The following is a 12,562-nucleotide window of genomic DNA, read 5'->3' as shown; positions in this document are numbered from 1 at the left end:
TCTGACATAATTTTCTGGGTTCCTTTCCTTCTTATCGTGGTTCTTATTTTAGCTGTTGTTGTTCATAATGAGATGGTATTTTCTTTCAGATTAGAGGTTATATTAGTCAAAGTTCATATATATATGTATGTATGGTAGAGAGATTTTAAGGAATTGGCTCACAATTCCTAGCAATGGTGGAGATTGGCAAGTTCAAAGTTCCTGTGATGGGCCAGCAGGCTGGAGAATCAGGAAGGAGCCAATGTTGCAGTTCAAGTCCAAAGTCAGTTTAATAACAAGCACAATTCCTTCTTGGTCGCGGTGGTCAGTCTTTTGTTTATTCATACCTTCAACTGATTGGATGAGGCCCACCCACATTATGGAAGGCAACTGAAAGGCAACTTTTATTCAAAGTTCACTAATTTAAACGTAAATCTCATCTAAAAACAGCCTCTTGGAAACATCCAGAATAATGTCTGACCATCTATCCAGGCACCATGGTCCAGCCAGGTTGATATATAAAATTAGCCATCACAAAGGGCAAACACTTTTTTTAATTTTATAATTTCATGTAACGACAAACCATCAGTCTGTGCACCAAGGATATGAGACACAGATAAGTCAAAACTACTGAATAAGTAAAATATAAGTACAAATAAAGAAACGAAGACTCAAATGGCATCCCTAGTAGTTTGGCAACAGAGTAAGTTACTTCATTTTACGTGGTGTCAGTGGTAGAACTACAAATACCTAGCAGGCTGTACCTAGAAAAGCTCTTCAAGATGAGGCTATCCAGCACTTATTATATAGATGAAGAGACCAAGGCAACACAAAGAATTCATGAAAATTTGAAAATATGGCAGGGCATGGCACAGACAGCACAAAAAGAGCAAACAGCTAAGAGGCCAGATACGACTGCTATTGGAATGCCTTGTGTGGAATGTGCCAGAATACCTTCCTACTTATTTTCTGAGCTGACATACAAATTTACTCTCTGTTGTCTAAACACGCAACTTCTGGGCAGCACAGAGAGAGACACGACAAAAGGGTGTGTTGGTGGATTGTACCAAACTGACCTGTTATCAAAAACTGGCCTCGGTATATCCAACATAGAGATAATCCCATCACGGATAACTGAGAGTCCAAATACTGCCTTTATTTTGGTAAGATGCATGGGAAAAGGAGGGTTTGGCCTTTACCATGCCAACATCAGTGACGACTGGCCAGTGCACCTGGGGCTTCGGTGTTTCCCAGAGGGATCCTTAATAATCTACCTTTCATGGCGGGGGGGGGGGGGGGGGGGAGTCCCATCAATATTAGTGAGTTCCTATCCTTTCCTCTTCAGACAAATGCTGGCACTTCTCCTTCAGTTCACTAGGATTGGCACAGGCCTTAGGAAAAGCTATTAAGATTCAGCACCATTATCAAAGGGGACTCGGCAGAATCTAATTTTCTTTGGGAGACAGAAGACTGGCCCAGAAGTGGGGCTGTAACCTTCGGTCACCTGCTGGCACTGCTGGAAGCTGATGCCTAAGAAATGAGGATCCAGTGTGTCTTTGATGCCCAGGCGAGGTTTTGGAGCTGAGTCAAGACCACTGGACAGAGGCAGCACTGTTCATGCAAATCGAGAAACAAAAGCAGCGAAAATCCAAAGCCATTAAAAGTAACATCAGAAATTCAATACCCAGAGATGATTAGAAGCCCTGCACAGTATGAAACAGAATGCCTAAAAGCAAGGCCTGGCAACACACCAAAACACATACTGCGGGAAGGAATCCTGAGCGGCCGGAGCTTGGCAAGATGTGCCTAGAAGCCTTGATATATGCAGCTCCCTTCGCCAAGGGACAGCATCTGTGCGCCACGGGCAGGAAGCCCTGGGCTGCGGCTGTCTCTGCACCTGGTGCACACGGTCCCTTCGTGAGAAGCTCCAGTGCGTGTCCCTGCAAAGCCAGCCGTCTTGTTGCTGTCCCTTGGCAGCTCGGTCATCCCGTAGCAACTGTCCTCTGCAGGAGACCACGCTCTCAGTGAACACCTTTGGGCACACTATACAACAGGGTGAAATACAATGAGCTTCAGAGAAGACTTAGATTTTTTCTTTTTAGGCTACCCCAAAAAGATCTGAGTTGAGGCAGAGGGTCCAGAAAACACCAATTGTGCAGAGCTACGATTCGCGAATGTTCTCCGGATATGGTCACTCCCATGAAGGGCATACTACTGTCAGATCAGGAAGGGATTCCAGAAAACTTCGCATCCGAAGGTTCTCAAGCCTGGCAGCATGTTGCCGCCCCTTGGGAAGTGTTTGTTTGTTTGTTTGTTTGTTTGTTTGTTTTAAAGATTTTATTTATTAATTTGACGGAGAGAGACAGCCAGCGAGAGAGGGAACATAAGCAGGGGGAGTGGGAGAGGAAGAAGCAGGCTCCTATCGGAGGAGCCTGATGTGGGACTCGATCCCAGAACGCTGGGATCACGCCCTGAGCTGAAGGCAGATGCTTAACGACTGCACCACCCAGGCGCCCCGGGAAGTTTTTAAAATATGTCACTTGCCCCGATCCTACCCCAGAAATTCAGACTTGAATGGTCTGGGGGTGGGGCCTGGGCATCAGTGTCTTTTCAGACTTCAGCAAATGATTCTAATAAGCAGCCACATTTGAGAAGCACAATTCTAGCAAATTCCTCTTTTGTTACAGGAGAGGAAACTGAGGCCCAGAGAGAATAAAGGGCTTGTACAAAATGACACAGCATAAGCAACACCTCTAGCCCTTTCACGAGGCAACACAAGTAACAAAACAATGATATATGCCCACCGCGGGAAAAACGGACGAGGCTGCTCTTGGCTGGGGCAACTGTCCCGGAGACACCCAGGTACAGCAAGCCACACCTTCCTCCCAGATGACTGTTATTTCTCGGTGGGAAGCACTAAATGATAGAACACAGCTCACATCTTTGAGAAGAAAAAGGACTAAAAAAGAAAATGGATGCGTAATTTGAGAACTTTTACAATGGAATTTTTCATAGACCTATCACCAAAAGAACACAGTAAAACAAGGATGTGGAACAGCAGGAGTTTAGAAACTGAGTTGAGATCTTCCCCAGAGAAGGCTGCCTGTGGGTGCGCTTATGATAACGCAGCTCCACGATGTTCGCACGTAACTTTGCGCAGCAGCGCCCAACTCAGAACAATCCTCTGTACAGCGGACGAGAACTGTGTGAATTTCCAAAAAGTTAAATTTTAATTTCATAAGTAAGGAAGACCGCAGGCTTCGGGACTTTATAATATCATATAATTAAGGCCGAACGGCCAACTACTGGAAGCAGGCTAATTTCACAGATGGTTTATACATTTCACAAATGAGGGGAGGAGGTTTTCATGATGTGCCAAAGAAAAAAATCAAAGGTAAGAAAATTAATCACAAGCAACAAAGGAACCAAGCCTCGGGAATATGAGGACTGAAGTGGCTCAAATGACCACTTTTTATTGAAAGAAAATGCACTGATTTGATTTCCCTCCACTCTATTAAGAGATGTTCATCAGCAGACGTCTTTTCTTTTATGAAACGAAATGCTTGATGAGCTCAAGATGTGAGAGACACTGAACAAAGAGAAGGGGCTGAAGGAGTGTCATTTTATACTGAGCCCCAGGGCAAGGCACTCCGTAGAGTGGGTAGCGTGGGGCATTGCCTTTAAAACACAAAACAAAACATAACTTGTTTAAAAATAGCCACTGTTGGAGGGACTGAGACCACATGCACTTGACTCAATAAAAAACACAAAGGATGCGTACCTGGCAGAGCCTCTCCCTTGTAATCCTGTACTTTACTACTTCTCTTAATAAGAAAACCCTTTGGCCCTCTTGATTGCTTAAGCATCTGGATCCTGAGTTTCGAAGATTCCATAGTACGCCAACTTTCCAAGTTCTGAAAATCATATGGCCTGTGCCTTAGATGGATACACAGCCTTCAGTCCTTTCAGGAGGGCCCCCCGCTCCACCCAGGGCTTTCTGGGAGGGAGCTCAGCCCTTGTAATTCCCAAACCCACACATACATCCAAATCATTTATATACAGGTTTAAGATACAGATTCCAGGCCACTCCCACAGGGCATCTGATTGAACATGGTTGTAAAGGGGCCCAGAAATCCACGTAACTATTAAAATCCCTAGGTGTTGTGGCCCCTGAACCAGTATTTAGGAACCACTAGTTAAAGCCCAGCAGCCTTCAACCAAAGGTCTGCAGAACAGTGATGAGGGCCATGTCCACTCATGGTCAATGAACTTGACCCGTGGGGGTGAGTCACTTTTAGGCCACCTCAACTACTAATTTCAACATGGTCACCTGGATTTAGCCACAGAGACCATCAGTGATGGCCAAATAAGTAAAAGGATGCACATAATATTTTTTTAGTCCATTGCTTTATACATTCATAGTTTATCTCAATAAAGAAAAATTTCTAGGATGAAAATCAATGTGCCCAATTAATCTTAAAGTCTAGCAAGACTGAGAAAAGGCAAAAAGATTTATAATTTTCTAAAATATTTTAGTATGCCAGCTGTTTCAAGCCTTCCATGCCAACCCCATAGAATCCATCTCAAACCCCAGACATGGTCTGACTGAATGCTCTCCCCCCAACCCAGCCCATGCTTCCAGCAGAGGGAATGCAGTACTATGGGGGCTGCATTAAGCTTACTGTTCAATGGTGTAGTGATGACATGAAAATTCCTGATTCCACTTGGCAGTAACTTTCCACTATCTTGGCGGGTCTCAGCCATAATCACTGTGGTGTGTGGAGCTTGAACAGATTATGGGGCTGGCTGGAAACCAAGAAACTAAAAAAGCAGTCCAGTGGTCCAGCAAGGGACTCCATGTCGGGAACACCACAGCCCCAAAAGTCCACGACCACATTTCTCACAGACATCCCAGTTCCAGTCTTAGTCTCCAGAAAATGTTGCCTTTCCCAAGACCCTGAAAAGCAGAAATTTCTCCCTTAACATGACTTTTTAGGGAAAATGCCAATCAATGTAACTTCATTATATCCCCTTTCTCAGAATCATCTCTACTCCTACGAGAATAGGAAGCTTGCCATAGCCCACTCCCCTCCCCACCTCCGAAATATATATGATCACTCTTGAAAGAATGAGGAATGGAAAGAAAGAGTCCTACTTCCCTGTTGTCTAAAATGTAGGCACTTTTAGCTACCTTCATGATTTTCTTGTATTTGACTGCTGTCTTCGTCTGTTCTAACAGACTTAGGCTGCTATAAGAACACCCACAGACTGGGTGACTTATAAACAATAGGTTTTTCATAGCTCTGGGAGTTAGACATTCAAGATCAGGATACCAGCATGGTCAGGTTCCAGTGAAGACCAGAATGCAGTCTTCTCTCTGTGTCCTCACATGGTGGAAGGGGTAAGGAATCTCTCTGGAGCCTCTCATTCCAAGGGCATTAATCCCATTCATGAGAGCTCCACCCATATGACTTAAGCACCTCCCAAAGGCCCCGCTTCATAATACCACCATCTTTGGAGTTTAGGATTTCAACACATGAATTTTGAGGCAGGATGAGGGGAACGGGGGGGGGAGGGGGTACAAACATTGAGACCATGACAGCAGCCAAAGTGGCAAAAGTTGCATTTTAAGGAACCTCCTCTCTCTAGTCTGACAAGTCCTTCAATAGACATTTAAATAATTCGACCTAGAGGGTAAAGAATTCTTCCAATGCAGCCAATTTATTACTTAAACCAGGTACTCATGAGAATGCTTTAACAACAGACCCGGCCCCACACTCAGCCTTCCACCATATTCTTAGGGCATATGCAGCCCAGGATCATTACTTATGTTATTATTTATATTTCCAAAATGCACATCTTCTAAGGGGTCTTGAAACATTAATCAGAAATTCTTGTGGGGGGGTGGAAGGGGTTATCTTTCATTATGTTTGCAGAGGAAGAAATCCCATTGGCCAAACCAACAAGTCAGGGACAGTCTTCAGCTTGATGAATTTGACAAACAACTAAAGTAATAACAATTGTTGCCGCAGTTAAATGAGATGTGTAACGAAGTCATAAGTTCAGCCCTGGCAGGATGTCACGAAGTTATTATTGGAAGTCTAAGTCTGAAAAGATTACTGTATGGTGCTCCTAGAGAGGAAAAGAAATACCCTCCAGACAGATCTAAGGTTTAATTCATGCAAGAGACTTGGCTAATGCCCCCAACCACAAACACTGCATTTTCCTGGATCTGAACAGCTGCATGTTCCAAGGAATTAATTACAGCCGCTCTATTTACATTCTGCATGGCTTTTCAATTATTACCTATAATGGGATTCTTTTTTACTTTTATGAACATTAACACACAGCTTTTCTACCAGTGGAATGGAGAGCCGAGGGAAAAGTAATATGATCTTTTACCACTAGGTCATTCGCTGGCAGCTTGCCAAGCCTGCTCGTTCTAGAAAGCTCGAGTCTTAGGGCTCCTGACGCTTCTGAGTAAGGGTCATCACCCAAATTTCTACAAGGGCCAGGCAAGCCACATCAAAGAGCCAGACGGCGGGGGCTAATAAAAATTGCACAGAGGATGGGCCTGATGGGGATGTGACTGCCTGGACAAAGGCCAGGGGACAGTGGCTACTCGGCCCCAACAATCACTGTTGTGTACAAATGCAGGCCTGGCGAGGCAGGTGCTGGTGTCACAGGCTTGTTCAGTTTGTGAAAAGTTATACATTTATGATATAAGCACTTTGGGGATGCATATTACACTTCATTCAAAAAGTGTTGTTTTGTTTATAATGGGCTTAGGGCTACATTTTCTAGGGGCCGGAGACACAAGGACAAGAGAACAGGATGAATGTAATCAAGGAAGTGTTTAGAGTAACCATCTGGAACGGGTGTTGTGTTAAACTGGCTTTTACTGAGCCATCCAGGGCATGAGTATGGGCTGGCAGAGTTCTAAAAAGCTGGGATTAGAGACATAGATTTTAAAACATCACACTTATGCAGAACAGGACATATAAAACACTCATATTTGGATTAACATTAAAAGAATATATGTACATGCATAGAAAGTTTCTAGAAGAATGTACAAGAAGCTGCTAACATTGGTTGTCTCCGGAGGGTGGCATAGAGTAGAAGGGAGATTTACTTTTTATCGTGTTTCTAGTCATCCTGTTTGAATCTTTATTATAGGAGGATATTACTATTTCAGTTGAAAAGAGAAAAAAATCAGGAAAGTTCTTAAAATAATTAAATTACTATTAAATAAATCTAGAAGGTCCCTAAGGGATTTCAGAATTTTTAAAATCAGTAATTTTTGATATGTTCACAGCATAAGTGCAGTGAGATGAACAAGTCACTCCTTTGAGAATAAAGATGTCAAGACATATACAAGAGACACATTTCATAATTCCTGGTGAATAATAGCTATAATTTAAACACATGTAGTGAACCGTCTTCAGAATATAGTAACTGGGGAATAGGACAAACAGCCATATTATAGGTTAATCAATTTTTGAATGATTATTTATTTGAGAGAGAAAGAGTGGGGGAGGGGCAGAGGGAGAGGGGAGAGAGAGAGTCTTAAGCCGACTCCATGTTGATCACAGAGTCCCACTTAGGGTTCGATCCCATGACCCTGAGATCATGACCTGAGCCAAAACCAAGAGTCAGACACTTAACTGACTGCACCACCCAGGCACCCTGATCAATCTTTTTCAGACATTAACTCAACTGTATGCTCTGTTGTTACATTATTTAAAGAAATGTGCAGAAACAAGCCTTAGAATAGTCCTACTATTATCCCTACGTAAGCCTTATAATGGTTCTACTATACTGTGCCGAAGACTCGAAGACAGTGCCACACAGTGATATGACCCATGTGTACACTTAAGCGTGGAAAAAGGGCCGGAGCATAACCAGCAGCCTCCCCAGTTACAAAGCTCCCATTGTTCTTTCCTACGACCACCAGAGACAGTCAACGGAGAGGGCCACGAGAAGCCTGCTTCTGTACCTGGAGCCACAAAGGAGCTCAGTGGTAGGATCACCTGGAAAAAGTCACTGAAGACAAATCTGTAAAAACCAAACTCTGCTTAGAATAACTGGCATATGCCTTTAAACCATGAGTTATATTTGTTATAAAATAATCAAGGGGCATCTGGGTGGCTCAGTCGGTTAAGCACCCGACTCTTGATTTTGGATCAGGTCATGATCTCCGCGTTGGGCTCCATGCTCAGCATGGAGTCTCCTTGAAATCCTCTCTTTCCTTTCCCTCCCCTGACTCGTGCTAAATGAATGAAGGAAGGAAGGAAGGAACGAATGGACGAATGAATAAGTAAATAAATAAGTCTTAAAAAATAATCAACATTAAAACAGTCACACTGGGCTTAAAATCTAGAAATCTGTTATCCCAATACTTAGTCACTGTATAATATATGAGGGGAAAATCCTTTAATTGCCCTATGTTTTGGTTTCCCCATCCATGGACATCAGTTAATAAAATAGAACCAAGGGAATTTAGGCATCCTTTTATCAGTCATTTCGGTTTTTACCCAAAGGAAATACATAATTCTGAGGACCAATCATGCTTTGAAATTGGAGGGTGGCGACATGACTGATAGTTTTCTCCAACCATTTGGAAGAAGGTTGAGTTTAAAGATCAACTAAGTCTAAGACCAGTAATTAAAAAGGCTGAAAAACTGAAACTGTTTCACCAGTATGAACCCAAGATGCTGCAGCCACCATGCCTATGAATAGTGCTGCCTTATTCATTTGCTGCTTACAACACTTGATAAATTTCTTTCTTTTGCTATGTAGCTGTGATCATAGCAAGCGATCTGCATATTTATGTACAATTCACATAGTTAGTCTCACTCTGTACCTATGAAATCCACCAACACAAAGCTGAGTTCAGTAACTAGAAAGTGGCTAAGCTAAGTGATGAAATTATCAAGACAGCGGAAGGGAACCACTGAGTCCCTTGTGTCAGTCAAACAGAAGGGGCCATTCTTGTTTAGAAGAAACACTGGCACTCTTATCTTCCTAAGTTGGGTCAACTGACAGAAGCAAAAACTAGAACTAATTGGTCCTTTCTTGATCTTAAACAGACCATCTGTACTCAGTCTGGGACATTAGCTGCGTGGGTCACATCCTGGCTCCACCAGGCACTAGCCTTGTGACCTCAGGGAGGTTATTTAAATTCTCTGTGCCTCAATTGCCGTCTGTGTAAAGTGAGGAGAGTCATAGCACCACTCATCCAGGGTTGTTGTCAGGGTTAAATTAGTTATCTTATCAAAGTGTTTAGTTTTCATTAGTAAATGAATGTTAGTTTTCATTCTGCTAGTAATTTTTTTTTGTTGTTGGAAAGAAGATAGAGCGCCTTGTGAATATATTGTTTTGAAAATCTTCATTTGGAAAGAAAAAGGTAAAGGAGATGGGACCAAAAGGAAAAGATGGATAGGAAATAGCAACTATTGTCTATTTAGTAGCATTTACATAAAAGACATAGTCCATACATTATTTCATTTGTTTAAAAACTTGTTTTAAAAAAACTCTTGGAGGTAGGTGTTATTACTGGTTATTTCCAGATGAAGGAGCTGGGCTTGGTTAGAGGTTCCCTGATGTGCCCACAATCACACAGGAGATTCAAACCCTAGCATACCTGACTGTAAGCTTGGATACTCCCTCCTTGGTACTACTAAACCACCAGGCTGGGGAAAAAAATAAGAAAAGGAAGGTGGAAAAGTGAGGAAAACAGACTAATGGAGAGAAAGGGACCAAAGTATCATCTAGTTTTTCACCCAGGAGCTGAAACTTCTATCCATAGCGATAACATAAGCATCGAAAGTCAAGACTGTAATGATAAAATATAACATTGTTCTCCTTGCTGGTGCTGAAAACTATCACTAATAGTAGTTTGAAACATTTTATAAACACACTTACATTAGTGTGTCTAGTTAAACATTCACCAAAATGCCACTGGTTGAGCATGAAAAGTGGAGAAAAATCCAAGGTAATCCCCCAAACACTGCAGCAATGAAGCAGTGTGCACAAATGTCGGGATCGGCACCCCAGAACAAGTAGAAACCCACCGATATTTATGTCGATGTCAACAGCAAACCATCTCTTGATTTAGAAAGCCATGCAATGGGGGCGCCTGGGTGGTGCAGTCCTTAAGCGTCTGCCTTCGGCTCAGGGCGTGATCCTGGCGTTCTGGGATCGAGCCCCACACCAGGCTCCTCCGCTGAGAGCCTGCTTCTTCCTCTCCCACTCCCCCTGCTTGTGTTCCCTCTCTCGCTGGCTGTCACTATCTCTGTCAAATAAATAAATAAAATCTTAAAAAAAAAAAAAAAAAAGAAAACCATACAATGGTTCCCAATGTAGTATGCTACTTTTCAAAACTCTACCAAATGAAATGCCCAATCGTTCTATAATTACATGGCAGTTACTGCCTTCTGACTACACAGACTCTGAATCCCCACTGTCTTCCCACAGGCAACAGTAGGCTCCAAGAGACAAACTGAATGCGTCTTCGGGGTCAAATGTTTTTCCTTGTGCCCTGCTCCGTTTTTCATTGCAACTTGGCACTGCTCCCCTTAATCACAGGTTGGGGAAGGGAGATGAGGTCAGCCTTCTCTCCGTTGCTAAGGCCACCGTTCATGGCTCCATTGAAGTAAAGTGCACCCACTGCACCCAAACGCTTCCCTTCATCTCGGCACAGCAGTGATTCCCATCAACTCAGTGCAAGTTTTAATTAGAACACAAAGAACATCTTAGTTCCTTATCACCATAATGATATTTGAAGGAAAACTATCTGCTTGATGGGGTTTTGAGATCAGACAGGTAAATGTGACAGGTATTCCCTCTGCCTGGTACAAAGTATTCTAAAACATAAACTTTCTTTAATTCAATCGAATCCAAATAAACTTAATGCTAACTGAGATAACTGTACTCATTCTCTGACAGTAAAAGTTTTGGGGGCAATTTATTGGTACTGACTACAAATGCAGTCCAGAACTTTCAGTGAGAAAAAACACATTACACCAATGGGAAGTCTGAATGTGCTCAATGAACCACACCTCTTACTCATACAGGAAAGAAGTCTTATCAGATGTTCCTCTAGCCAGTATCAGAGGTAAGCAGATGAATGAGAAGGATGAGTGTGCACAGAGCTCGGGAGACAAGATTAAATGGAAACTAGCAGCCCAGGCACTATATGCCACCTGGTTCTGTCGTGTAAAGTTCTGGGTAGCTAATGCCATTTTTGACATTGACCATCTTTGACATTAGTGTATGCTGGATTTGCAGAGTAGATACTAGTCAGTTTGGCGTCTCAGAATGTTGAGGAGAGCTTGAAACTGCCAGACTAAAAGGAAATACTTGGCAGGAGCTCTTCAAAGCTGTAGCATCCTAAATTGAGTTACCGCTTCCTCCTGGAGGGTAATATCCCATAACCTTCACAGCCAAATACTGGCCTAGTGCCAGTCTCAAAGTTAGCAGCTCCGGTGGTACAATGCAATGAGTTTGGAGATTCGCACTCAGTAAACCTGCCACCTGACAGGAAACTCTGGTTAATGTCCCAATGTCTTTTTCCCCCCTCACTGTTCCCTCTTTCTGGAACCCTTCTTACTTCCCAGGTTTTAGTGGATTCCTACTTGTCTTGCCAAACTGGGTTCCAGCTAAGTGTCACCTCTCCTCAAGAAGGCTTCCATGACCACATAACTACTCCACTCTGATCTAGAAGTCCTTTTGTCACTCCCTAAACCCTATAAATGCCATTCGGATCACCTTACACTGCCCAGTAAAAGGAGCCATATTTGTCTGTGAGAAGCCACACCTTACTCAACTTTTTTTTCAGCTGGACCCTAGCATAGTGTCTTGATCTCACAAAAGCTGGTCATTAGGAGTGTGGGCTTGCACAACCTCTCTGTGCCTCAGTTTTCTCATCTGTAAAAGGGTATGATCACAGTACATACCTGATAGTGAATGTAAAGTGCTTAGAATAACTGTGAGCTCTTATTATTAAGCGTTTGTGAAATTAATAAGTGTAATCTTAAGTCAGTTACTTTAGATACAATGTCTTCTATAAAACGGAGATAAGTTTATTTCTTTACAGAGTGGTAGTAAGGATCAATTGAGATGACATAATTAATGAAAGTACTTTGAGAGCTGTAGAGGACTATTTTTAAACTGCCCTTTTGGTTATTATTACCTAATAAATGATATAAGGCTTCTAAACCAAAACTCAAAGAGGAGTCTTTAGTGGCTAATGCAGTGGTTGCCCAAGGCCTATTCAAACCTTGGGTTTTTTTCCTTAACTTTGCAACACTGGCCATAAGGGACAAGGTACAGTTGCATGGACTATTAACAAGGTTAAGGGAAAATAGTTCCCAAAAGTCAATGAAGAATTGGAATAGTAGCCATCTGGAAAGAACATCAACATCCACAAAATATGGGACATCCAGAGGGCTTAGGATGCATAATCACTGCTGCTTGATTCTGATCATATCATAACATCCATGGAATTCAAGAGCTGGAAAGAATTTTTGAAATCATTTCTTCCAATTCCTTCCTTTTACTGATGAGACAACTGATGTCTGTG

This window comes from Ursus maritimus, unplaced genomic scaffold (genome assembly GCF_017311325.1).
Source record: "Ursus maritimus isolate PB19 unplaced genomic scaffold, ASM1731132v1 scaffold_2, whole genome shotgun sequence".
NCBI classification, from domain to species: domain Eukaryota; kingdom Metazoa; phylum Chordata; class Mammalia; order Carnivora; family Ursidae; genus Ursus; species Ursus maritimus.
The sequence above is the reverse complement of the archived record's forward strand: the minus strand, read 5'-3'. Positions refer to the sequence as shown.